General features: G+C 32.2%; 1 long non-coding RNA gene across 1 annotated transcript in view; it reads right to left on the bottom strand.

Moving 5' to 3' along the window:
- Window positions 1-1,236: 1,236 nt before the first annotated feature.
- Window positions 1,237-26,551, bottom strand: part of LOC132680267 (uncharacterized) — a 76,162-nt gene continuing 50,847 nt past the window's right edge. Inside the window, exons 2-3 of the long non-coding RNA XR_009610600.1 lie at window positions 8,690-8,810; window positions 1,237-1,380 (exon numbers count right to left, since the gene is read on the bottom strand). This is a non-coding gene — a long non-coding RNA (uncharacterized LOC132680267). The remainder of the gene's footprint in view (window positions 1,381-8,689; window positions 8,811-26,551) is intronic.

The raw sequence follows: 26,551 nt of genomic DNA, 5'->3' as shown, positions 1-26,551 counted from the left end.
ATATTAATAACATTGTGTATTTACGTTGTGCTTGGAATTCACATTCCATTTTCATGTGGCTCATTTTATTTATTCCCTTTACTAATTATGATACAAAAATTATTGCCATTTTATGTACGAAGAAACTGAGGTTCAGAAAGAAAATGTTTTGATGTTAAATTCACTTATTAAATGTGACCTTTCTTGCCTGGACAGAAATAAGTTAATAGCTCATTGATGCTTCTAGACCATTTAACATATATATTATAGCACTGTAAAATATAATACTATAGCATAGCACACTAATAATATTATTCCAACAAAAATATATTCACTGGGTAGATATTCTGTGCCAGACCATATGCAAAACTTTTATTGTGCTATTTAATCTTCACAGCAATCCTATGAGTTTAATCCCATTATTACTATCATCATTCTCATTATTATTGTCAATATTATGATCATGAATGTGGGTTCAGTAAATTGTCTCAAAAGCCAATTAGTAGCAGAGCTTGGATTCAAGCATAGCATTTGAATCTAGAATATCCAAGTTCATAAATATTCTATTTTATCACACTTTATCATCTTTATAGTACATTATTAAATATTTAAATGCAAAGAAATACGTTTTCCATATGCATGTTTTTAGTACCTAGCCAATTGCTTACATTTTGGCAAATTTTATTAAATGTTGTAAAATAAAATCTGTAGGGTACCAGGGGGACTCAGTTGGTTAAGAATCCAACCCTTAATTTCGGCTCAGGTCATGATCTCACAGTTTGTAAGATCAAGCCCTGTGCTGGGCTCTGTGTTGACAGCATGGAACCTGCTTGGGATTTTCTCTCTCTTCCTCTCTCTCTGTCCCTCCCTTACTCACGCTCTGTCTCTCAGTATAAATAAACATTAAAAATTAAAAAAAATAAAATCTGTAACTACATATTTTAGTAAGCTTTGCAATGCATTGAAATTTACCAGGTAATTAAATTCAGTTGTGACAAGAGTATAAGCCCCATGGAGTAGGAATTTTATTTGCCCTACTTACTGTATCCCACAAGTTCAGAACAGTGCATCACACTTGGCGGTCATTCATTTAATAATCATTGAAAAGGTGGTTATATTTTACTATAATAGAGTGAATATAAGGAGGCAATACAGAGTGATATTGAAAGCATGGAGCAGAAGGAAAAATTAGATTAGGAGAAGAAAAAAGCTAGAGCAGAGAAGAGAGTGATGCAAGCTGGAAACTACTTACAACACTGGAGATGTTGGCCTTGTGAGTCCTTGCTAAGTTCATCTTCTGGTTCAGAGGTTTTCAAAAAGTATGAAGTAATGAGATCATAGGGTGATAATCCAGACGGCAGAAACCATGACAACAGAAGAGCAATAAAATGGAACTTTTTGCTGAAATAAAATAAGTTTTCAGTAGTTGTGGGTACCAGGAATAGGTGTTAAGGTGATGTGGATTTTCAAATTTCTCATTGATATTATGAAATTTAATCATTTTGCATTTGGTAAAACATGCTGTGTGCATGTTTTCTTTATTTAAAAGTTTTAGTAAAATTGTGTTGCAAAATTACTTATTACAGATTTGAGGTATTTCGAAAGCTGGGAAAGAATAGAAACATAGGTATGAATAATAGCAGAAATGCATTCATAAAAAAATAGCTTATTATTCTTAAAAAGAAATAAGCCACATAAACATGGACTGTATGATAAATTCCTGACACATATTTGCTTCCAATTAACATAGATTTATCAAATAGGGCAAGATACCACTTTAAAGTGTATTGTTTTCAAATTGAAATGTATCATTTTACCATTCTTCTGATTTTGAAAAAATATAAACAACCTTTGGTAAGGATTTTCTAAATATAAAAAACAGATAATAACACTAAATTGTTTGATTAGCTACTATTATTACTAAGGAGATTTTGCTTTACAATTCACCGTATCTGTCATATAATGTGAATTGCTAAAACTGGAAAACTAAAAAGTCAAAATAGAGGATGAATAAGATGCCAGGGTTTTGTTAAATTAATTTTGACACTTTAATAAAAAAAATAAATAGAATTTGAAATAGGAGGGAAATATCCCCGATCACGGTATCTTTTCACTTTTGAAACTTCATTATAATTTTGAAACTATAGTCATCACAGTAAAATACAGATTCAATAATAGAGCAATATTCTTTTTATCTGCTAGATTCAAATCATATGATTCCATATTTTCTATGATACTTTTAGTTGATTTTAAAAACACATAATGACATCAATAGAAAATTTTAAAACTGTATATACATAATATACATAAATGTATATATTTAATATGTACACATAATAGATAATAAAACATAAAACTGAAAAAGCACAAAGTAATAAAAAATCTAGGCTTATTTTGGTCTTCAGTTCCTTATTATCTTCCTATATTTGAACTGTTTATAGTTTATCTCCTAACTAATAATTATTTTTAAATGAATTCATTTTAATTCAATTAATCAATCAATTGAAATTCCAAAAACTAACATAGCTTCAGAATTCAGATTATGTAGAGTACATTGACAGTCATAATCATTAACGGTGGAGGGCATATGTATTGTCTCAGCTAGTGAGGCTGACTTTTTAAATACTTCTTTTCCCAAAAAGAAATCAATGCAACCAAAACACTGTTGGCATGTTTGAGACATGCATAGGCATTGGATATAACTTATAAAATGGTCATATATTTGGAACCCAGTATTTGAAACCCATTATATGACAGAGTAGCTGCCCAGTGGCCTGAAAATATGATGAAATATTTGATACCTGGAAAGTCTTGCAAAATGCTCCGAGTCTCACTTGTTAAATTTCTACCACATTCTTTTTACCATACAGAAATAAAACACCCCTGAATGAAACAAAGTTCCTATGGGAAAGACCTTAGTAGCAGTATATTAAAATAAAAGATAAATTGCATCTTGATGAGTGCTATAAAAAGTGTATGAGGAACTGAGGGACAGATAAATTAATTACCCAAGTTTTTACAAAAACATCTTCAATCTTACTGAAGAAATAATAGAAATCAAAGGAATATTAGAAATCAGACATGTTTGGATAAGAAGGCACATGCTCTATTATCCATTGATGTAAGTTAGTTTAAAGAAGAATCTGGGGTGCCTGGGTAGTTCAGTTGGTTAAGCGTCCAACTTCGGCTCAGGTCATGATCCAACAGTTCATGAGTTTGAGCCCCGCGTCGGGCTCTGTGCTCATAGCTTAGAGCCTGGAGCCTGTTTCAGATTCTGTGTCTCCCTCTCTCTCTCTGCCCATCCCCACTCATGCTCTGTCTCTGTCTTGAAAATGAATAAAACATTAAAAAATTAAAAAAAAATAAAGAAGAATCTTAGAGGAAATATTAATAGATAAAACAAGAGTTTTATCCACCCCTCTTTTTCTAGTAGCTTTTAACAAATAATTTCATATATAGATAGAGTAGAGGTAAATGTGGATGCTCACAGATTTGAGTAAATCAATGGAAGACACTGATTTTGAATTAACTTAGTCACCAAAGCAGAAAGAATTCATTTAATTTAATATTTTATTTTCTATTAATTAGATAATTTATCATAACATAAAGTTGACAGAGATTAAAAAAAACTGTACTATATTGCATAGTGAAGTTTTGTAGTTTTATGTTGAATTATCCAGTTATGTAACATCATTAGGAAGATCCAAAATGTTCCCAGAAAGAAATTTTAAAAATTTTTCCAATAAAAGCCATGAGAATACATAAAAGTTATGTGATAGTCTTTTGAAATACTTATGATTGGAGAGGTGATATTGGTGTCAGAGTCCAGCTCTCTGAAGCCCACATCTAGTTTATATTCTACACTAGAAAAAAAAATACTTTTGCCATCTTTCATAGATGGTTGATTGCATCATGGTTAAAAATTATTTGTACATTCTTAGTTATTGGGAAAAAAAGCCCAATATTACTGTTGCATTAAATTACTTAACATTAAGATCTTTTGTTGTTATTATTGCATGTTACTAAAAACTTGCAATTAATAACACGTTGAATAAATTATATGCCTGGATATTTTTATAGTCCATAACATAAAATGAAGTACTTGAAAGCAGGAAACCTTTAGTAGCTAACTGAGTAGATTAAAGAAATAATTCAAGAAATGGGGCGCCTGGGTGGCTCAGTCGGTTGAACGTCCGACTTCGGCTCAGGTCACTATCTCGCAGTCCGTGAGTTCGAGCCCCACATCAGGTTCTGTGCTGACTGCTCAGAGCCTGGAGCCTGTTTCACATTCTGTGTCTCCCTCTCTCTCTGACCCTCCCCCATTCATGCTCGGTCTCTCTCCGTCTCAAAAATAAACGTTAAAAAAAAATTTTAAAGAAATAATTCAAGAAATAATCAAGCAATTGAAGAAATAATTTAAATAATTAAGGGGAAAGTTACATGTATATACACTACTCACAAATACAATGCATCTTTGGTTTCTGGTGTAGTACAAAGATTATGAATAATTTCATGAATTTATGGAAAACACTGATAAATGAAAGCTTCCTTTATCATACATAATTTATTATGTTTGTAGACAACATACTTTCAAAAATTATTTAATTAATCAACTACATGTCCCAAATCAAGTATGTTATGGCTTTGTTGATTTTGAATTTATGAGGTGAGAATATCAATAGTAGTTTTTAATTCTTTGTGTATATACTAGAAAATTGTGGGGTTTTGAGTCAGACCTAATTTGGAGTATTGGTATTGTTCATTCTCTCGTAAACTTGAGTTATTTAACCAACATTTCCTGGTCTTTAAATTTAAAAATGTCATCATATGCATTTCAGAATTGTGATGAAATTTAAATTAGACAACATACAAAAAAATCTCCTGAATAAATATTCCTATGTAACTTTCTATTTCTTTTTTTTCTAAATTTTTTAGAGAGACAGAGACAGCATGAAATTTGGGGAGAGGGGGAGAGGAGCAGAGGGAGAGAGAAAGAGAGAGAGAGAGAGAGAGAGAGAGAGAGAGAGAGAGAATCTTAAGCAGGCTCCACACTCAGCATGGAAACCCACCTGGGGCTCGATCTCATGACAGAGAGATCATGACTTGAACTGAAATCAAGAGTCTGACACGTAACCAACTGAGCCACCCAGGTGCCCATATAACTTTTTCTCTCTATTCCAAGAGTAATAGGATTGGAATTATGATGGAAAGCATAACAGTGAACCTTTTGTTTTCTAAGGGAAGAAGTAATGCAGAAATTTATGTATAATAGAAAGTATTACATTCATATCTAAATATACTCTCTTTATGACAAATTTATATAATAGTTAAATTAAATAGTTATGGCATTTTGACATCATAATTCAGCTACTATCTCTATCACTTAGGTATAATAGAACCTTGAGAAAATCACACACCCTCAATTAGAGAGGGTGAAAAATCAGATAGCAACACCTGTCTTACAGTATAATATATATATATAAAAAACTTATTTAATGTGTCATAAAATAATCATATGAAATTACTTCCTAAATTTAAGAATATTTAATGAAGATAGTTTGTTATTCAATTATCTTTATCCTAAAATAATTGAATTTAAATGATAATATTAGTGGTTTTTAATTAACAATTATATATCTATATCTATTAATAAGTATATATATCAGTATTGGAAATGGTATCAATATAGTATACTCTCTCATAGGAAAATCATACACAATTTAGTTCTCTGTAAACTTTTGTCATAACTAAAAAGATATACTTTTTTAAGTTTATCATTGACTAGTAAATTCCTCCACTAAAATATACCTGTTTTATATTTCTTATTAAGAAAGGATTCCTGAGATATAAGTGGTATATGTCTGTCAAAAATTTTATAGATCTCTTTATCAGTATACTAAACACACATTTATATTAAACTTTAGATTAAAAATTCATCAAAAATTCTACAAAATACTAATATATTTTATGTTTCAGAAATTAAGCTAATTATAAATTAAAAATTTTGGACTAAAATTCATGGAATGCAAGTAAATGCTTTCAGTCCTATATACATGGGTTTCTTTCTTTCTTTCTTTCCTTTCTTTCTTTTTTTACCAGAAGAATTATCATAATTAAATACTAGGTAATGTACTTGATCAAAGAATAATTATGTATATACCTTATACTCTAGACTTATCTTAACTAGATATAGCTGATAAGCAATTAAAAATATATATATTATCTTTTGTGAGTTAAATTTAGAGAAAAATACTTCTTTCTTTAAACCTATGGGAAAATACTATGTGATAAGTTATGAGCTAAGATAGCTATGTAAAACACAGCTTATAAGTGTCAGGATAATGAACCAACCAGTTAACGAAAATGTAGTTTCAAATCATGCCTATATTATTTCATTCTATTACATGAAGTAGTTTCCAGGTCACTGAGGCAACATACAACAAAACACTATTTAATTGCTCTATATTATAATGCCATTCTGATAACAAAATTTCATTCAATAATTGAATAATCAAAAAGTGCCTTATGAACACTGCAGGAAATACATAGATGAGTAACACATGCTTTCTCAACTTCAAGGTGTTCATTTGTGAGATAACTACTACCCAAACCTATTCTATTGCAGAGCAGAATTAAGCAATTGCTAAGAGACATATAAAGCATCTATACATCAGCACAAAAATGGAAGCAATTAATTTACCTTGAAGCAAAATCAGGCTGCCAGTTTCAAGGTTAAGAGTTTCGTTATGAAATGATTTAAAGAAAAACATGGTAAATCTAGCTAATCTCAGTAAAATTACCATTAGTGGAGAGTGCTCTTAGAACATGATCCAAGTTATACACTGGTCTTTAACTTCATGAATGCTGTGACTACTTTTCTTTTTTTCCAGGGGTTTTCATGTAAACTTGAAGAAGCTCCAAGTACTACGAACCTGATGCCATTTTATTTATTTTATTTTTTTAAATTTAATATGAAATTTATTGTCAAATTGGTTTCCATACAACACCCAGTGCTCCTCCCAACAGGTGTCCTCCTCAATGCCCATCACCCACTTTCCCCTCCCTCCCATCCCCCATCAACCCTCAGTTTATCCTCAGTTTTTAAGAGTCTCTTATGGTTTGACTCCCTCCCTCTCTAACTTTTCTTTTCCTTCCCCTCCCCCATGGTCTTCTGTTAAGTTTCTCAAGATCCACATAAGAGTGAAAACATATGGTATCTGTCTTTCTCTGTATGACTTATTTCACTTAGCATAACACTCTCCAGTTCCATCCACGTTGCTACAAAAGGCCATATTTCATTCTTTCTCATTGCCAAGTAGTATTCCATCATGTATATAAACCACAATTTCTTTATCCATTCATCAGTTGATGGACATTTAGGCTTTTTCCATTATTTGGCTATTGTTGAAAGTGCTGCTATAAACATCGGGGTACAAGTGTCCCTATGCATCAGCACTCCTGTATCGCTTGGGTAAATTCCTAGCAGTGCTATTGCTGGGTCATAGGGTAGATCTATTTTTAATTTTTTGAGGAACCTCCACCCTGTTTTCCAGAGTGGCCACACCAGTTTGCATTCCCACCAACAGTGCAAGAGGGTTCCCGTTTCTCCACATCCTCTCCAGCATCTATAGTCTCCTGATTTGTTTATTTTAGCCACTCTGACTGGCGTGAGGTGGTATCTCAGTGTGGTTTGGATTTGTATTTCCCTGATGAGGAGTGACGTTGAGCATCTTTTCATGTGCCTCGTGGCCATCTGGATTTCTTCTTTAGAGAAGCAAGGGAATTAAAAGCAAAAATGACCTATTGGGACCTCATGAAGAGAAAAAGCTTCTGTACTGCAAAGGAAACAATCAACAAAACTAGAAGGCAACCAACAGAATGGGAAAAGATATTTACAAATGACATATGAGACAAAGGGCTAGTTTCCAAAATCTATAAAGAACTCACCAAACCCCATGCCCGAAAAACAAATAATCCAGTGAAGAAATGGGCAGAAAACCTGATGCCATTTAAATCAAAATTTACTAATATTTCATAAAAATGTGTACAGTAATAAAATCTTTTCCCCTACCAGCTGATCACATACTTTCCATCTTTCATCTAGCTGCTAAAATGATAAGATGAAATTATATCACAGATATACTAGACTTAGCGATAATTCTATTCACTTTCTCTGATCTTTTCATTTCCTATTTTTCCCTCACTGTTCCTATTCCTGTTTGGAACAATGGCAGTGTCCTGTGTAAAAAGTCTGTTTAGTAAAATTTTGGAAAGAGAGTTTTCATATTTTTGCTGGATGGCATATCTTGTCAGTGAGTTGAACTAAGTTTCTACCTCCATTCTACACACACACACACACACACACACACACACACACACACAGATGTCAGCTCAAATGTTAGAAAAATAGTTTAGATATTTCTTTAACTAACTTGAAACCGAGAGAGGGAAATAACTAACCAGGGCAGAAGACAAAAAATAAATTTAAATTCAGATAGAAGAGATACAGGTGAAACCCTCATAGTTATTAGATAACAAATGAGAGCTGATGGAGCTCCGATACCTGCAGGAAGCAGAGTCAAACTCCTATTGTTGCACGGTTTCTTTCAGCGAAGTCACCATCATTATAGCCTGTCCGTAAATCGCTCCCTGCCATCTTTTTTCACCCACACCATTTAGTAATCCACCACATTGTATTCCTAATACTTACCAAATGTTCCTGAATCCTACGGCCTCCTCTTCACCCATTAGATCAGTATTTTTCTTCCATTATTTCAATAACATCCAAATTTGTCTTCTTTCAAGTTGGCTTCCTTCTACAGGATTCCCTGCTGGACCATCATAATTATATTCGTAAAACATAAGTCTTTGCATTTCATGGCTCTCCATTAACCATCAAATAAGTCTCATGACTTTTAATAGACAATAACAACATTCACAATCTCATCCTTTCTTACTTCTCCAGATTTCTTACATTACTCTTCTTCCATTTTGTTCCCATCTTTGTCTATATATTATAATTTTTCAAAAATCTTCCTCTTCTGTCTGTGTTGTATACATGCACATTTCCACTACCATTAGAATGTTTTATCTTGTGTACACTTGTCTCCATATACTTTAAGATTCCTCAAGATTTCTGTGCTTATTTGGAGCCCTTCCTCCTTACACAATCAACTTCTCCTTACTGCCTCTGGATGTATCCTTCCATTGTTTCTCCACTATGGTATTCACACCATTAAGGAACTTACAAAGTGGAATCATAGGTGCCTTGTTTTATGATTTTATTTTCCACTTTATTACTGTATCTACTAATGCAGTATACATACACCACTGATGTTTGATGAATGCGGATGAACTGTGTTGTGAGCTGTACTGGAAAAGAAAATTCTTTAAGATCAGGAATTCATATATTCTCTCTGGGCCTCAGTTTACTAAGCAGTTAATTATAGGAGATTGAACGAACTGATCTTTAAGGCCCTTGTATGGCCTTTAAAATGGCCTATGAATTCCTCCAAGATCTGATCACTTCTCTGACCTTATTCTCTATTATCTCTCCAATTGTTTCAGCTATAGTCTCTTTTCTGTTTCCCAAATACATCAGACATGCATCCCACTTAGGGAAATTATAATATCTGCTTTTTCAGGCCTATATACTCTCCCTCATTATCCCCATGGCTAACTCCTCATTTCCTTCAAGACTTCAATTTAAGTTATTATAAAATTAGTATGTTTTCTAAATAATGTAGAGAACAGAGTATCAATAATAAAGATCCTAGTTTTTTTTTTAAGTTTATTTATTTATTTTGAGTGGGAGAGAGAAAGAGAGTACATGGGAGGGACAGAGAGAGACAGAGAGAGAGGGAGAGAGAACCCCAAGCAAACTCTGCACTGTCAGCACAGAACCCGATGCGGGGCTCAAATTCATGAACCATGAGATCATGACCTGAGCCGAAATCAAGAGTTGGATGCTTAAATGACTGAGCCACCCAGGCGCCCCTAAAGATCTTAGTTTTGTTTTCCTTTTTCCTATATCAGCTTTCTCTTTATAACACCATTTTATTTACTATTTATTATGTTTATTGATTATTCTCTAACATTTCCTTTTGGAATGTCAACTCCTGGAGGGCAGAAATCTTTGTACAAGAGTGTATTTTAGGTGCATAGAAAATTTTTGATCACATCAGTAATTACTTGTTGACTACATGAATACAGGTAATATTTATTTCTATGGATAAAAACCTTAGTTCAAAATCACTGCTTTCAAATAATCTTTATATATTCTTGCTCTTATATCTATCTTTGCTTAACTTGTCTACTTAGAAGTCTGTTTCTTCTTTTAAAAAAAGTGTTTCCTCTAAATTCTAAACATGTCTTAGCTATTCATTAAATCTGTAAAATCTGTCTCAAATCCATTTTAGAATGAGAAAATTTGACTTCTCTTGTTAGTTAGAAGTGATTTCTCCCCACACAATACTACTGGAGCACTGATTGGTATCACTTTCTTGTTTTTTAATAAATATAATACTAATTGTTACTTTGAAAGATTATTAATTATTTTACCAACTAATTTATAACTTTCCATGAGTAATTTATGCATATATATGTGTTGCATTGTATGTATATACACATAATTTGTACTTTTCTGTTTTCCACAATTAAGTCACGAAATAGACATTAACTATATGAAAATGACTTTATGAATTATATAAAAATAATAAATGATATACACCACTTAATTAATCCATAAGGAAGTGCTCTTTTTAATTATTTTTGTAGTTTTTTTAGTTGCCAAATAAAAATGTGTGATTTTGGTTTCTCTCTATGGGATGGAAAGAAAAAGAAAACCATTTCTTTAAATGAGTTTGATATAATTAGGATACTGCTAATTATATTGTATTTTAATAGCTACCAATCAAGGATCCACTAAAGCTCAGTAAGTTCATGTGGAAGGTTAATGGCTAGAGAAATTAATTCGATTTATTTCCTAATTCAAATTGGAAAGCCACATGAAGTTTTCCTGTCCTCTGCTGACTGAGGGGCAAATGCTCCAGTAACAATTCTTATAGTATATTAATGATACAATGAAATGAGAGTATTCTATTTTATCTCCAAATTACAGTTAGATACTTCCATGTTTAACAATCATAATAACATTTAAAAATAAAAATAATTCTAATCACACTCACATACAGCATTTTATTAAAATAGAGCACTCCATTGTCTTAAAAGAGGTATGTGCCTCACATGTTGTCTATTTACTTCCCCAATTAAAAAAAAAAGTCCTGCATTCTCTTCAGATAGAAGTTAAAAATAATGTCTTTTATATATTTATTAGATTTAGTTCCAAAGAATGAGCTAATCTGGTTTACATATTATCTTATTTATTCCCCTTAAAATTATATAAATTATTATACAAGTTATAAAAATTATTACTCAAATCCTCATATTTCTACATGGAGTAAGTACTATTATGAGGGTACAATTATGAATGCAGTGAGAATAGGTATAAGATGGCTCTGGTGATTAGTTCCACTTTTTCAAAAGAGAAAAGGGTAATTTAGAGGGAAAAGTTTAATAATGTATTCAAATACAGAAGTCCAACGAGACAAAATCAGCACTTGAACCCAAATCAATACCTAAATCAGATGAAGACAATTATCTCGAATCCTTACAATAGCTTTCCATCTCAGACTAACTGTCAAAGGCTTTTTAGGTATACACAATCTACCTTCATGTCTATTTTTTTTCTCTACTCCTTACATAACATTCTTCCTTTTATTTTATCTTCTAGAACACAACTGAATTCTTGTTCTTCCTAAAAAATATGTAGACAGAGTCTTTACCAAGGCTCTGCCTTCAAACACTGATGTTTTCCTTCCTGATATCTTCTAAACCTTTAATCAAATGTCACTTTCACAGTGGCAACCCATGTAACTCTACATTTAGTACTTCTTTCCTTGATTTATGTTTCTCTATAGCACATATCACCATCTGACCAAATATGTGTTTGACCCATTAATTTGTTTGTTGACTATGTCATATATCTGCAACATAATATACATGAGATTTGGAAGGTTTATGAGTTTTTTTCTCATGTAATTTCTTGGCTTAGAAAAGTATTTGGAACAAAGCGATACTCAAAAAGTGTTTCTTGGCTGAAACTGCCCAGTATTGTCAAATTGTCTCCCAAAGTAGTTGCTCAATATGTTAATGTCCACTCTATGAATGTTCTGGTTTTCACACCACAATTCCCTATGTTTTGCCTTATAAAACTTGGTTTGTTTTGGAAATTGGCAAGTAGAAACATTTATCTCATTATTACTATAAACTATAATTCATTAAATTATGAGATGTGTTGAGCGCATTGCCATTTTGTCTCTCTTTTGCTGGTAGCCTGTTGATTTATTTTGCCCATTGTAGATCAACTGTTGTTCCTTTTATTATTGATTTTTAATAATTCTAATATATTTCGGAAATTGGTATTTGGGCTATGGGCTTGTTATTCATATTCTTTCATTTCTATTTATTCTTTAGCTTTGCACATTACTTTAAATTATGCTGTCAATTTTATATATTTTGCTTTCTCTTTTTTCTTATTTATGATATTCTGAGTTACGTGACCTGTTTAAAAAAACAAAAAATAGGGGCACCTGGCTGGCTCAGTCAGTCTGTTAAGTGCCTGACTTCAGATCAGGTCATGATCTCATGGTTCGTGGTTTCCAGCCCCGCATCAGGCTCTGACGGCTCGGAGCCTGAAGCCTGCTTTGGATTCTGTGTTTCCCTCTCTCTCTGCCCATGCTCTCTCTCTCTGCTCATGCTCTGTCCTTCTCCCTCTCTCTCAAAAATAAATCATAAATATTTTTAAAAAAGTAAAAAAAAATCCTTTAGAGTTAAATCTTAAGTGAGAGAGGAAAAAGCTTATTTGAAAATAAACACAAATAGATTGTCCTGAACTATATTAGGTTAACTTCACAATTAGGGTAAGCACAAGAACCAAAGGCAATTTGTAAAGAAGTGACCATATTACCTCTTCACTAGAGAATAAATGTCCTGATACATACAGGTCTATTTTTTTTTTAATTTTCTTGGATCTTAGTTTGTTTTTTTTTTAATAATTTGCTGTATTGTTCATACTAATACATCCACTATATTCCTTTCTTGTGTGCTTTTGTGTAAAATAATTACATAAAATGTGTATCATTTATACGTGCATTTATTTGAATATTATAGATTAGACACAGATGTATCAGGAAATTTAAATCATTTTAATATATCATTGGAATTTAAAATATGGACATTTTACAAAAATGCCTAACCTGCTTTTGTGTTTTGCAAGGCTTTGGACTGCTTGTCTATAGGGTTAAATGGAATCTTCTGTTCTACCCCACCTTTTGACAATATGAGCATTTTTGGAGACTACCATGGATATTGGAGGGGGAAAATCCTAGGTTGAACATCTCTGTAAATTCATACATTTAATATCAGAGACCTGTCCAGGAGTTTTTGTTTTGTAGAGTAAGTATAAGCATCACATTTATATAGGTGAAATAAAAGGTTTCAACTGATTCAATAATTTATCCAATATGACAATGTGCACAGCTTTTACGTAGTAACATGGGATTTGAACTGCTGCCTCATAATTAAAAAAAAATTCCTTGTATTATTACACGTTATTTAGGCTAAAATCCATTAAAACACACTGACCTAATTCTAGTATTTGAGTAAACAAGAGATTCCTTTTCTCTCATCTACATCAGAAATTTAAAATTTGAGACCTATAAGATCACAAGGAAGCAGCCACGCAAAAATTGCATTTAAGCTTTCCAAACACAATGGGAAGAAAGGATATTAGATCTGAGAGAGAATGAATTTGACATAATGAAGCGAAAGAAGACTAGTGAGGCAAGAGAGGAGCAAATGGGATATAGGGAGGCATCAGAGAGAAGGCGATTACAAGAGAAGAGAGTAGACAGAAGCCAGATCTTGCAGTCATTACTTTTTAGTTTATTCATTTGCTTTTTTATTTAAGTGGTTTACAGCTATAAACACACTTGATCATTTTATTTTTTATGAGAACCGCAGCAATACAAATCTAATAGAATCACCAAAGGCGGTGGACTAGAGTGAAATAGACAGTCTATGAAAATATCCTATAGTTTTATATTTGATTCAACATAATAATAAAAGCAGATGAATGCTATATATTTGATAAATGTCTTCCTTAAATTCCGTTTATATTATCATTTGGGGTATAATAAATGAGTAAATGTATCCATTTATTATTAGCATGTTATTAAAGCTGCTTGAGGATTTTAAAAATATTTATTCCAGACAGCAGTAGGAATAGAGAGTAATAATTTATATAACAGGAAATTTTATGGATATTAATCTGATAAATTGTATTGCTTTGCTATAGCACTCTGAATTTTGTGATTTAAGAATACGAGACTTTTATTATGAAAGATAACTTACTATCACTTAGTGACTTTGTATAAGTTCTTAATTTCAGTTCTAATTTAAATGACTCCATTGTCCTATTACACTGGGGAGGGGGAAATAAATGAGTCACCTTGCTTCAAAATGTGAGGAAGTGTCATCTTTGATATTATTAGTCCCTGCATTGTGTTAGGCAAGCTGATTTTATGTGCTGGAGCAAAACCCATGGCTCATAAACTCAACAGAGGTGAGTGAGTTATGATGGTCTTGGAAATACGTTAATGAAATCCTGCAAACATCAGTATGGTACATTAGTCTTCATCACATTTGGCTTTATTAAACACACAGATAGATGGGAGGCTGTCATGTATGCCAATTGTTTTGCTTTTTCAAAATGACCTGAGGAAATATAAAGTTTTTCTCTTTTTTTCTCAGCCATTTTAACATCATGTGTAAATGATAAAATTTCATAGTTTGGTGATTTAAAGAAAGAGACCGTTTAGGATTTTGTCATCATGATGATTTAATATTCATCAACAATCTATAATACATTGAACACCACACAAAAAAAGGACACTGCAAAGACACAGTCTCTGCCCTTAATTTATGTTTGCTTATTTTCTCTAAAGACTAGAAAAAATATTGTTTGCTTCAGGGTACATGGTTTGAAAGCTGAACTTTTCCATCAGAACCAGTGGGGCTTACACCACAGGAAGGCATTTTAAAACAAAATAGACATTAAAATGAAAGTTATGCCAACTAATAATAAAAATTCAAATGCTGAACTCATTGAAGAAAAAAAATTGCTAATGACTGTTCAGTTTTGAGTTCAAATTAAAAACACAATTTATAATCAGAATTTCTTTTTTCTTTTTTTCTTTTTAAATTTTTTTTTAATGTTTATTTATTCTTGAGAGATAGAGAGAGACAGAGCACGAGCAAGGGAGGGGCAGAGAGAGAGGGAGACACAGAATGTGAAGCAGGCTCAAGGCTGTGAGCTGTCAGCATAGACCCCAACGCAGGTCTTGAACCCACTGACCACGAGATCATGACCTGAGTCGAAGTCAGACGCTTAACCGACTGACCCACCCACGCACCCCAAGATTTATTTTTTCTACTTTGGGGTAATATATAATATGTCATGCAATCACTTTCGATTTTGAAACTGAAAGGTAGCAGTCACTTTCAACAGGTGATGAAATATATACCTTAAAATGTTATATCAACTGTATTCTGAATGCATACTTGAGCCCTGGGACATTCCTTTAATATATTTTTTATACTACTGTTAAAGTATCTCAAACACCAAATTCATCTCATCCTTCTTTTCAAACACAGTTTTCACATATTTCCAACGTATATTTCCTCTCTTGCAGCCACATTAAAAAAAAATATGTGTGTGTGTGTGTATATATATATATATATATATATATGTATATATTATATAATATATATATTTATATTATATAGTGTATATATACACATGTATATATTATATAATATATATATTTATATTATATAGTGTATATATACACATGTATATATTATATAATATATATATTTATATTATATAATACATCTAATCTGCTTCTAATATCATCCTACTCTGTAATATATATGTAATATCATTCTTTGTTTGCTTATCTTTATTTACTTCCCTTATCATGGCAAAGTAAAGATTATGTTACACAGCACAGCATTATACAAGTTCTCCAGGGAAAACTTTCCTTTGTTTCAGTTGCTGCTGTTCAATTTTTGTGATGATAATGATTATTACAATTATTATTCTTAAATTTTGGTATCTCTATTCCTGGTCACAATATAATGCTGTACATTGTCTAAGCACTCAGTGTCATTAGCTGGCTATATAAATATACACTATTTATCTATAGATACAAATTTGTATAATACATACTACATGAATATATGTATATGCATATACATGTACATGTATAAATTATGACTTTATAATATCCACAAATCCAGAATCATGTCATATTCCACAAGACCAACTATAAAATCAAATTTGAGATGTGGAATCTTATAAGACAAAATAATGCAACTTTTACAATTACACCTCTGAAGAAAACTTAGGTATATGTATGAAAATGTACCCCTATGGTGCTAGACAAGGATATGAGAAACACACTTTTCTATATGCTAAACTTATAAATATGAGTGCATTTACCAGAGATTTTGAATTTGGTGTGCTGCCACAAACGTAGTTGTAATTGATTTCTCAGTAAGAGTTGATCATAACCTGACTCAGTGGGATTCTACAGAAAATGAAGTTGAAATTCCAAAAATTCCTTGTCGAAATGGAAAGGTAAAATCCCAAGTGTATTGAACATAGGAATGTTGTAAGGGAATCTTATACTGCTTGCTGTGCTCCTCTACCATTTAGACATATTCCCTGATGAGGTAAAAACAAAAACAAAACAATCATTTTAGCAGGCACTGAGAAATGCTTCAGTGAGGAGAGAGCAAGCATAAAAATATTCTTTGGGCTGTTTTCTAAGAACCAGAGATATGGGTGGTAAATACTGTTAATGAGACATGCTATCTGATTTCAGTGTGAATGGTAAGATGACTGGTGTGTCAGAATTCTAGTATTAGTTCCAGACTGCCAGAGGTAACCCTCACAGTTCCTGGGCAGAATAGAATGATCTGCAAAAGTACTTTGTGGTAACTAGCGTTGGATCCACAAATATAAGTGGGTGCAAGTCATATAATTATACAATTAGGATTGTGTAATTAAAAGAGAAAAACACACCCACAGATCTGGTAAAAAGTGCCCTAATTTGAGTCACTACAATACAAAAGCTCTACCCTGGATTCATTTTCTAGTCATACTCTATAGGGATCCCATACAGTATCCTTGAGTAAAAAGTACAATATGACACTACATACACCTGTTATAAGTCATCATTATAACTTTTCTTAACAGATATATGCCATCTGCCAAAGTAATTCTGTACTTGATAAATTAAGTTAATGAAAATTTTCATATATAATTGTATAATTTTCCTGTTTTATATTCAATTTTATAACTCAGAATGGCACTGTTGTCATGGTGGTGGCTTACCAATTTGAGGTTACAAATATGTTTGCTCATGTCTGTCTTACTTATCAGTCCTTTATTAAGTAATAGAAATCTAGTCAGTATTCCACATTTAATATTCCCTTTGGAGCTCCTACAAGACCCAAGGGCAGTTTTTTCAGCACTGTCAATCATATGACCAGAAGAGGTAAGTCTAATTTAAGGTTGCCATGCAGGTCCTCTGGCTTAAAATCACTCACCAGGTTGGCGAATAACTACTCTGAGCCTAATACATTTTTTTGCAAGGTTTCCAATACCAATCAAAGGCAGCAATCTTCTTGCACAGTAATTGTTTTTGTTGTCTCATACTGATGAAATATTGAATCAATTCCTCAATGTTTCCCCCTCTTCCTAGCTTCATCTCAACTGATAATAGCATAAAGATAAGTAATTATGGCGTGACAATTTCCAAAAGCTACTGTCATCTCAAACACCATCATCAGTGGATTCATTATCATCTGAGGTGAGGTAGGAATCCAATTCTGAAATTCCAATTTGAGGGCTTGTTTTCTGAAACAGACCCTACTAGCAATTTTCTGAGCATGAATTCCTAAAAGAATAAACCTTACACATAGACGAAATGTCAAGACATTTTTTGAAAGGTACAATCCTAAGAGAATAAGAGTAAGACAATAGGGATGTGAGACAGGAAAAGATAGGAAGAAATACATAATGAAGCATTACCCTCTGGTTATTGCTTCACATGAAGCTCTATGGAAACACAGCTGTTTCTGTAACAGATATTTCTATGTGGTCATATGGACTGGCTTCATGGAAAAATTGCATTGAGTAGTTAACTGAAAGCAGAAAAGGAGAAATAATTTATCTATTACCCTCTCATTTCCTGTTTGATTTGATTCAGACAAGAAGGTTCATTGCCTAAGGCTGACCAGCCTCATAAGCTAGTGGTTCTGTTTTAACCAACATGACCTGCCACACCGCTGAGCAGGAATCTGATTTCTAGTGTGGCTGTATAATAGGCCAACTAATACAAACATTAAGTGTGTATGTGGGAGTAACTCTTTGGTGGAGTTAGTCTGCATACATAAAACCAAACCAAACCAAACAAAACAAAACAAAACGACAGCACTGCTAAAAATCTTTCTGTGAGCACAAATAAAATTTGATTTCAACATTACACCATACACAAAATCATTTCTAGAAAGTTTAAAAGCAAAAATATACACAACATAATGTAAAACATTTTGAAGAAAATTCAAAATATCTTCTTCATGTCCTTGCTAGAGGGGGTTAGTATTTTAACAAAACAGAAAGTTGAAATAGTAATAAAATATTGAAATAAAATTTACCTTAAACTCTAAGAACTATTGTTCAGGAGATACCACAGAATGTGTATAAAGTAAGCCACAAACTGAGAGAAGACATATGGAAAACATGTAGGTAACAAAATAATAGCAAAAGATTATATATAGTACCCTGAAGAATAAAGGAAAAAAAGACAAGTATATAGATAGACAGACAAAATCATAGACCATTATTAGAAAGAATAAGAATCATGTTGGCATATTAGTAACTAGTAACAATCTATATAATCAGTAATTAAACCACAATGATATACTATTTGAAACTGATTGAACTGGCAAAAAATACAAATGTAAAATTATATAACATCAGAGAGAATGTAAAGCAAAAATCCTTTAGTGAACTAAGGATAAAAAAAAGTTCTTAACAAAAGAAAATTAATAACACACCCACATCAAACATTTTAAGTGATGGAGAAATGGTACCTTTATTCTCTAAGATGGAAATAAAACAGGGATGCCTACTATCATCTCTCATTCTTTACATTGCACTATGTATTCTAACCAGAACTATAAGACAATAAAAAAGGGAGAGATGTTAAGATAGAAATGAAGGTAACCAGACTGCCTTTGCTTATAGGCAGTATGATAAAAAGATTTGATCCCATTCTCATCTAAAAATATTAGAAATAATAAGATCAGAAAGATTCTGAGTATAAAAATTGATTCACAGAAATAAATTGGATTTGTTTTTAAGAACAATAATCAACTAAAAGAGTTAGTACTGCGTAATACAATTTACAGTGTCAACAAAAACTATAAATTACACATTAATATATTTAATTCATATTAGCATGAAGGGGATGTTAAAATTTATCAGAAAGTCATAAATGATGGTCAGAATAAATGGAGATATTAAGCACACCATTAAATGGTGAAGGTGATATTATGAGGATATCAATTAATTTGAAAATGATCCGTAATTATTTAATATATATGATATGTATCTAAATCATTTTAAAAGTAGACTAAAGGGAAGAAATTAAAAGAAATTCAGACATATTAAACCAGTTTTTTAAGAGGGCAAATCTACCAACGGGAATAAATAGAAGGTTCAGATATCTATCTATATATCTCTATCTATGTATCCATGTATGTATGTATGTATGTATGTGTGTATCCATCTATCTAGATTTATGCTAGGATAAATATGGGGAAAACAAATCAATATATGAATGATAAACTATTTAATCTACCATATCAGGCAAGCTGGCTCAGTCTCGTGAAAATAAAGGGAGATCTCTGCAGCATCTACAGAGGTGGACTACAGATTCTTCTGGCTTAAATGTGAGTAAATAAATAATGAAATAATTACAGTGAAATATAAATCCTATATTTTGCACTTAGGAAAGGAATTTTGAAATAGCATTATCTTAAAGTATAAAAAATAGCATGACGAACTGATGGATTTAACTATATACATATCATATGCAAAGGTTAAGAAAAGTTATATTCAAACTCAAAAACCTACCAGAAGCTAAAACCTAAAATAAAAGAGATCTTTGTGAATCACTAAGAAATAAAGCAAGAAATGCATGGAAAAATAGATAACTATATAAACAACATTTCACAGAGGATAAAACTAAAAGAATTCTGTACAAGGTACACAAAATCATAACTAATAAATGAAAATTAAAAAAATACCATATTATATCCATAACATTTCTCTGCACTGCTTGTAGCAATTTGGCTGGTGCAGTAATTATGGCAAGTAGTCTAGTATACTCAGTCAAAATACATTCTATGATTCAGCAATCCCTTGCCAGAGTATACAGCCTGGAGAAATTTTCACACAATCCTGGAAGATGAAATGTGTCCAGACCTCATTTCAGCATTCTTGTAATGGTGTTTGGAAAGTTTAAATTTTTATTTCTGAGGAAACAGATAAATAGTGGATACACCCTATATAATAAAACGCAGCAAAGGAAAGAAACTAGTGTATGTACATCTTTTAAATGTAAACAGATAAAAAGTACCATATTTTATATTGCTAAGTCATTTAGATGCATTTTAAAATTATATCCTCCCCAAATAAAAGGTAAAGACAATTCAAGGGTATATATTAAATACACTGGAGTACCTATAAGCTGATGAGGATGAGAATAAGAAAGAGTAAGAAAGATGGAATATATGGATACAATAATGAACAAATGAAACAAACGAAAGGACAATGGATGAAGAGTGTGCTGTAATTCAGTTGTATTTCTAACCTAATTCTCCACACATAAAGAAAGAAAACAAAAAGAAAACAAAAGTCAGTGCAATAATTGGTCAGGAAAGCTAGTATAACCAGGTGATAGATGATTAAGAAAATTATGACTGTGACATACAGTTGTTAATGACATGCACATTTCCTATTTAGTTTGGGGTGCTTAGATAGCTGCACACATCACCGTGTCTAGATGTTAGTGAGGTTAGGTTCAGCAGTATATTCTATTCCCTGTTGATATTTTTAAAATGTGATAATTCTGGTATTTATTAGATTTGGAGATTCAGTTTTCAAATAACTTACCTAAAATACAATAATAACACAAAAGAAATAAATGCAAAATGTAAAATCTCTCTATTATGCTTTATCTAAAAGATAAAAATTGTCAGATGATATAGTTCCTGATTCATTATGCTACGCAAAATATGTCAGTCTGAGAAAAGACAAACACTATGTTTTCATTCATATGCATGAATTTAAGAAACAAAACAAATGGTCAGAGGGGGAAAAAGAGACACAAACAGAGAAACAGACACAACTATAGAGAACACACTGATGGTTACCAAAGGGGAGGTGGGTAGGGAGGTAGATTAAATAGGTGATGGGTATTAAGGAGTGAACTTGTGATGAACACCAGGTGTTGGATGTCAGTGTTGAATTACCAAATTGTATACCTGAAACTCATTGTATACTGTATGTTAAATAACTGGAATTTAAATTTAAAAAAAAAAGGTTCTTCAAGGAATTAGTCAAATTGTATAACTAAATTGTTTGAATTTATTTCTAATTCTGCTAATTAGTGGAAGTACAAAAAAATAGTTACTAACTCATCTACTCATTTTTTAAAACATCCATTTTCAAATAGTTTACCTTTAACAATATATTTTCAAAATCAGTGAACTGATTGAATAATTTGTTCCAGAAATTACATTTTGATGCGCTATTTTTTCTTAATCTTTAACTAAAATCAAGGTGTAAAATATAATCCTACTTTTGTCCCCAGATTTTTCAGAAGCAGAATCTTATGGGCCCCATATGTTGATTCTAGGACAATATTAGAAGTCTTTAAAGATAATTAAAAAGTTTCCTCAATCATGTCTCAATGTAGAAAAACTACATATTATAAGAATTTGCATTTGTAACTAAAATTGTTATTGGAATGAATCTGTGTGTCTTATAGTACCACTGTCAAATTTGGGTTTTTTTTATTAAAAGTTAAATATTTCTTTATATACATGTATTTCTGCAACTTGTGTGGTAGAAGACATGTTATTAAATACAGGTTAAAATGGTATCTGAGAAAAATGAATTAGGTTGTTCAGAAACTTGGAAATTAGGAAGAGAAGAGTGATGAATTGGAGGTTAAGAAAATTGAGGTCAAGGCCTAGTCTTTTGCTGGAAAAATGTTGTGTGACTTGAGATACACCATTTTCCCATCTAATTTTCTAATTTCCTAACCTGAAAGAAAAAGAAGGATCTAGAAGACACTTACACATTGCATATTTCTAGAATTATCTAAAACATAAATGGTCCATTCATTCAACAAATCCTTTCTGAATGCCTACTGTGTGCAGACATTGTTCTGTATGATAAGGAAGCAGTGATACAGAGTGAAGGGAAGAAAAGTTGAGGACTAATGCAAAGGAGTCATTATAATAATGGCTCATGAAACTTAACCTACAAACAAGGAAAGAAATATCACCAGAGGGATGAGGAATAAGGGGCTTTTAAAATGTATTAGCAACAAGGGTTTTAGATCTGGGTAGGATCAAAGCAGTTTGGGGTTGTAGGACTCAAAGTATTACACTGGAATGATAAGAGGTTGGAGAGTGACATGTTTGAAAGTGAGATAATAAAGGTGATAATGAAAGTTTTTGGGAACAGAAAGATTTCAAATATCCTTATTTCAGAGCTGCAGCTTCTGCACTGATTCCATCATTAGCGATCCTCTCCACTCATTATCACAAATTTTGGGGATAAATATAAATTGGATATAAAGTATAATTGTATATAAGTTCAGGGAAAATTTCTGAGTTTAAGAGACATATTTGTGAATTCTCAGCTTAAACACAGAATTTAACAGCCTGGATGGATGGATGAGGGGACTGTGGGAGTGAAAGCAGACAGACATGAAAGGAAGTTAAGGACTGGTACAAACAACGTGTAAAGGTTAGTAAGTCATGAATAGTCCAGGGAGACAAGTAATGACTAGCAATGGAGTGCTGGTCTGGGAATCAAGTGAAGAGTATGTTTGAAGAAGGAGGTGGTCAGACCATGTCAAATGCTCCTCATAGATAAAGACTTAAGATTAGCTTTTGGATTTGTCAATGTGGGTGTCACCACTGACCTCATTTACAAATCATTGTGTGGACAAAATTCTGATAGGAGTGGTAACTAGGAAAAAAAATATGAGACATACTGAAATACTCATGATTGCAAATAGTTTTCATCCTTCCTTTCCTTCCTCTCCATTCTTCCCTCCCTTCCCTCCCTCCTTCCTTCCTTCCTTCCTTCCTTCCTTCCTTCCTTCCTTCCTCTTTCATGATACCTTGAGCCACTTCTAAAGCACTGACTAGAGGTTCATCTTGAACTGCTGACTAAATCCATATCCAACAACTTCCATTTTCTGTCTCTCACGCTCTGTGCCCACTATACATCTACCCTAATCACCCTAGGGCCAGATGTCATACCACTAGAGACAGTCTCTCAATTTCCCAGAACCCACTGAACTATTCAAATTAGCTAATTCATAGGGAGGCCACAAAACCTAACTAACCTCACCTCGTTTGTCAAACATAAACTGTCCTTATAGCTCGTTTATGGTACACTGTCTCTGTCCTGGGGTTCAAACTCCTCTGTGGCCCCAAGTGACACCTCTCTCCCTTTATACCTGGAAGTAACAGAGTTTAGTCTTTCATCTTTCTGAGTGTCATTAGTGTCTGCACTGTGTCTTGCATTCAAAAAATTGTTGAATAATAAAACAAATCTCTTGAGAAATTTTGCTATGAGGGAAAGAATTGGGGTGATGATATTTGAGGGCAGGGGAAGTTGCCTTTTTTCTCTCTCTCTCTTTATTAAATTTGGCTGGGATTGTAGGATATTTGGATGTTGATGAGAATAATTTAATAAAGAAGGAAGCATTGTTGAATCAGAGAAAAGATGAGACCATTTCAGGACCAGAGATTTTTTAAATGAGCTATCCATACTGGTTGATAGATGTGATGGTGATAGCAAGGAAAATTCACAATTAAATTGTTAATTCTAAAGTAGAAACAAACAAAAATAGGATTATTTGGTGATGGTAATATTAAGCGTATGCTACAATATCAATGCATACTGGCTCCCAAGAGAATACATTTCAACAGAACACAGTTAAAACTTCAAAACACTAATGTGTTGTGCTATGGATCAAGGAGTTTCCTCTAGGGTATGAAAACTTGGCTTCTTTTCATTACATTAAAAAAAAATCATGCTGCAAGAACTGCTGAGTTCTGCATTTCTCCATGGAAATTAACCAATTTAAACAAAAAGCAGTGAAATGTGATTCACTCACTTACAATTAAGATTAGCTCAGTATATTCAACATCAAGGTACAATTTTTCTTTGGACTACCATTGTCTCCAGAGTATTCAGCAGCAGTATAAAGGGTCAGGCTTAATAAATTATTAAATATCCTACTGGGAACCTGCTGCCTAACCTATAACTTTTCTGAGTAGTACTGCAACAATGAGAAATGTGTGGGTGTTTGATTTTATGCATATGTTTGCAGCTTATCCAATTTTAAAGAACTTGGGTTAAAAAACTGTGCCTGATATTTATTCATAGTAAATTTTTCTTTAGTTCAGTAAAGTACAGATTTGGATTTTGCATATTTTCCATGACTTTAATAATTTCTTTTGGTGTGAAGCCTATAAATATGCTTTTGAATTCTTTCTAACCAAACACATTTTATTTTCTTGTTAGGTAATTTCAATACAAAAATATTCTATAATGATTCTCCCTGATGAATATAGCTGACAGAGATTTGCAGTAGAGTTCTGACATAAAAAATTATCATTTTGTTTTAGTTTATTAAAAGATCTTTTTGAATGACACAAATAGAAGCAAACATAAGAAGCAAACATGAAATATTTTGTGGATTTTCAAATATTTTGATATTTTTTTTATGTTTATTTATTTTTGACAGAGAGAGGGAGAGAGAGAGCATGAGTGGGGAGGGACAAAGAGAAGAGACACAGAATGTGAAGCAGGCTCCAGGCTCTGAGCTGTTAGCACAGAGCCTGATGCGGGGCTTGAACTCATGGACTGCGAGATCATGACCCAAGCTGAAGTCGGACCCTCAACCGACTGAGCCAGCCAGGCACCCCAAGTATTTTGATATTTTAATGTTACTTTTATTATTATTTGTATTTTTAAAATATCATTTAGTTCGTAGTAAAATGAATAATTATTCCGTCTTTCCAAGTGTGTGTTATAAGCAAAATTAAACAGAAACATCAGAATTCCTGAAAAATGAGTTTATTTGAAGTATTTTGTTGATAAAAATATATCCAGGAAATGGTGAAAAATTATGTTAACTGACCGAGTTAAAATACCTTATATTCTGGTAATGTCAGTGAGTTGATTATAATAACAAATAGAAAATAAAGTATAATTTTGGAAAATGTTGTTTGTGATAATGGATTCTATTTTAGGTATTACTGAAATGATGATTTTCCCTATAAAGACTACAACATTCACTAAATAATATGTTAATGTAGCTTTTTATATAAAAGTTGAAATCCATATAAACAGAATTTTACATATTTCTCTTTTAGAATATAAACTTCAAAGATCTCAAACTTTCAATATAGACATTTATTGTAGAGTCTGGGAAATGAGAAATTGAAAAAAAAATAAGGTATTTCATCAATTGGAACAATTCTATTTGTTTTTCAGTTTTATATGAAGAGAGACTTTTAATTTAATGCTTACTTCCTAAAATATCTAAATAATCTGTAGAATAAATCATAACAAACATATCAAGAATGATTTCTGAGGTAAAGATCTTTAGTTTAAAAAAAATAATGATGTGTTGCATTGCAAAAGCTTTTTTTTAAACTATCTCTTAAGAGTTTAGATTAGATTAAATAATCATGTTGGAAGGGGGCCAACAAGTCATTTATATGAGGTATGTGTTTAGATTGTTAAATACTACTAATTATTTTCTTTAAAACAATTCAGTTCCATTAATAGAACACTGAGGATGCTATTGTGTTTAAGTTGCAATCAGTTGAATGACAGATTACCATAAACTTTGTGAAAAAATGATGAGCACAGAAGACTATTTTTTAAATGTTATTTATTTGTTTTGAGGAGAGGAGAGGGTACAGAGAGAGAGGGAGAGAGAATCCCAAGCAGGCTCTGCATTCCTGATACAAAACCAAGAGTCAGTCACTTAGCCAACTGAGCCACCCGAGCACCCCCAGAAGACTGTTTAAATATAAGATTCAAATTGATTTTTGC

This window comes from Panthera onca, chromosome A1 (assembly GCF_046562875.1).
Source record: "Panthera onca isolate mPanOnc1 chromosome A1, mPanOnc1 haplotype 2, whole genome shotgun sequence".
Taxonomy (NCBI): domain Eukaryota; kingdom Metazoa; phylum Chordata; class Mammalia; order Carnivora; family Felidae; genus Panthera; species Panthera onca.
Note: the sequence above shows the minus strand (reverse complement) of the source record. Positions and strands in the feature narration are given on the sequence as shown.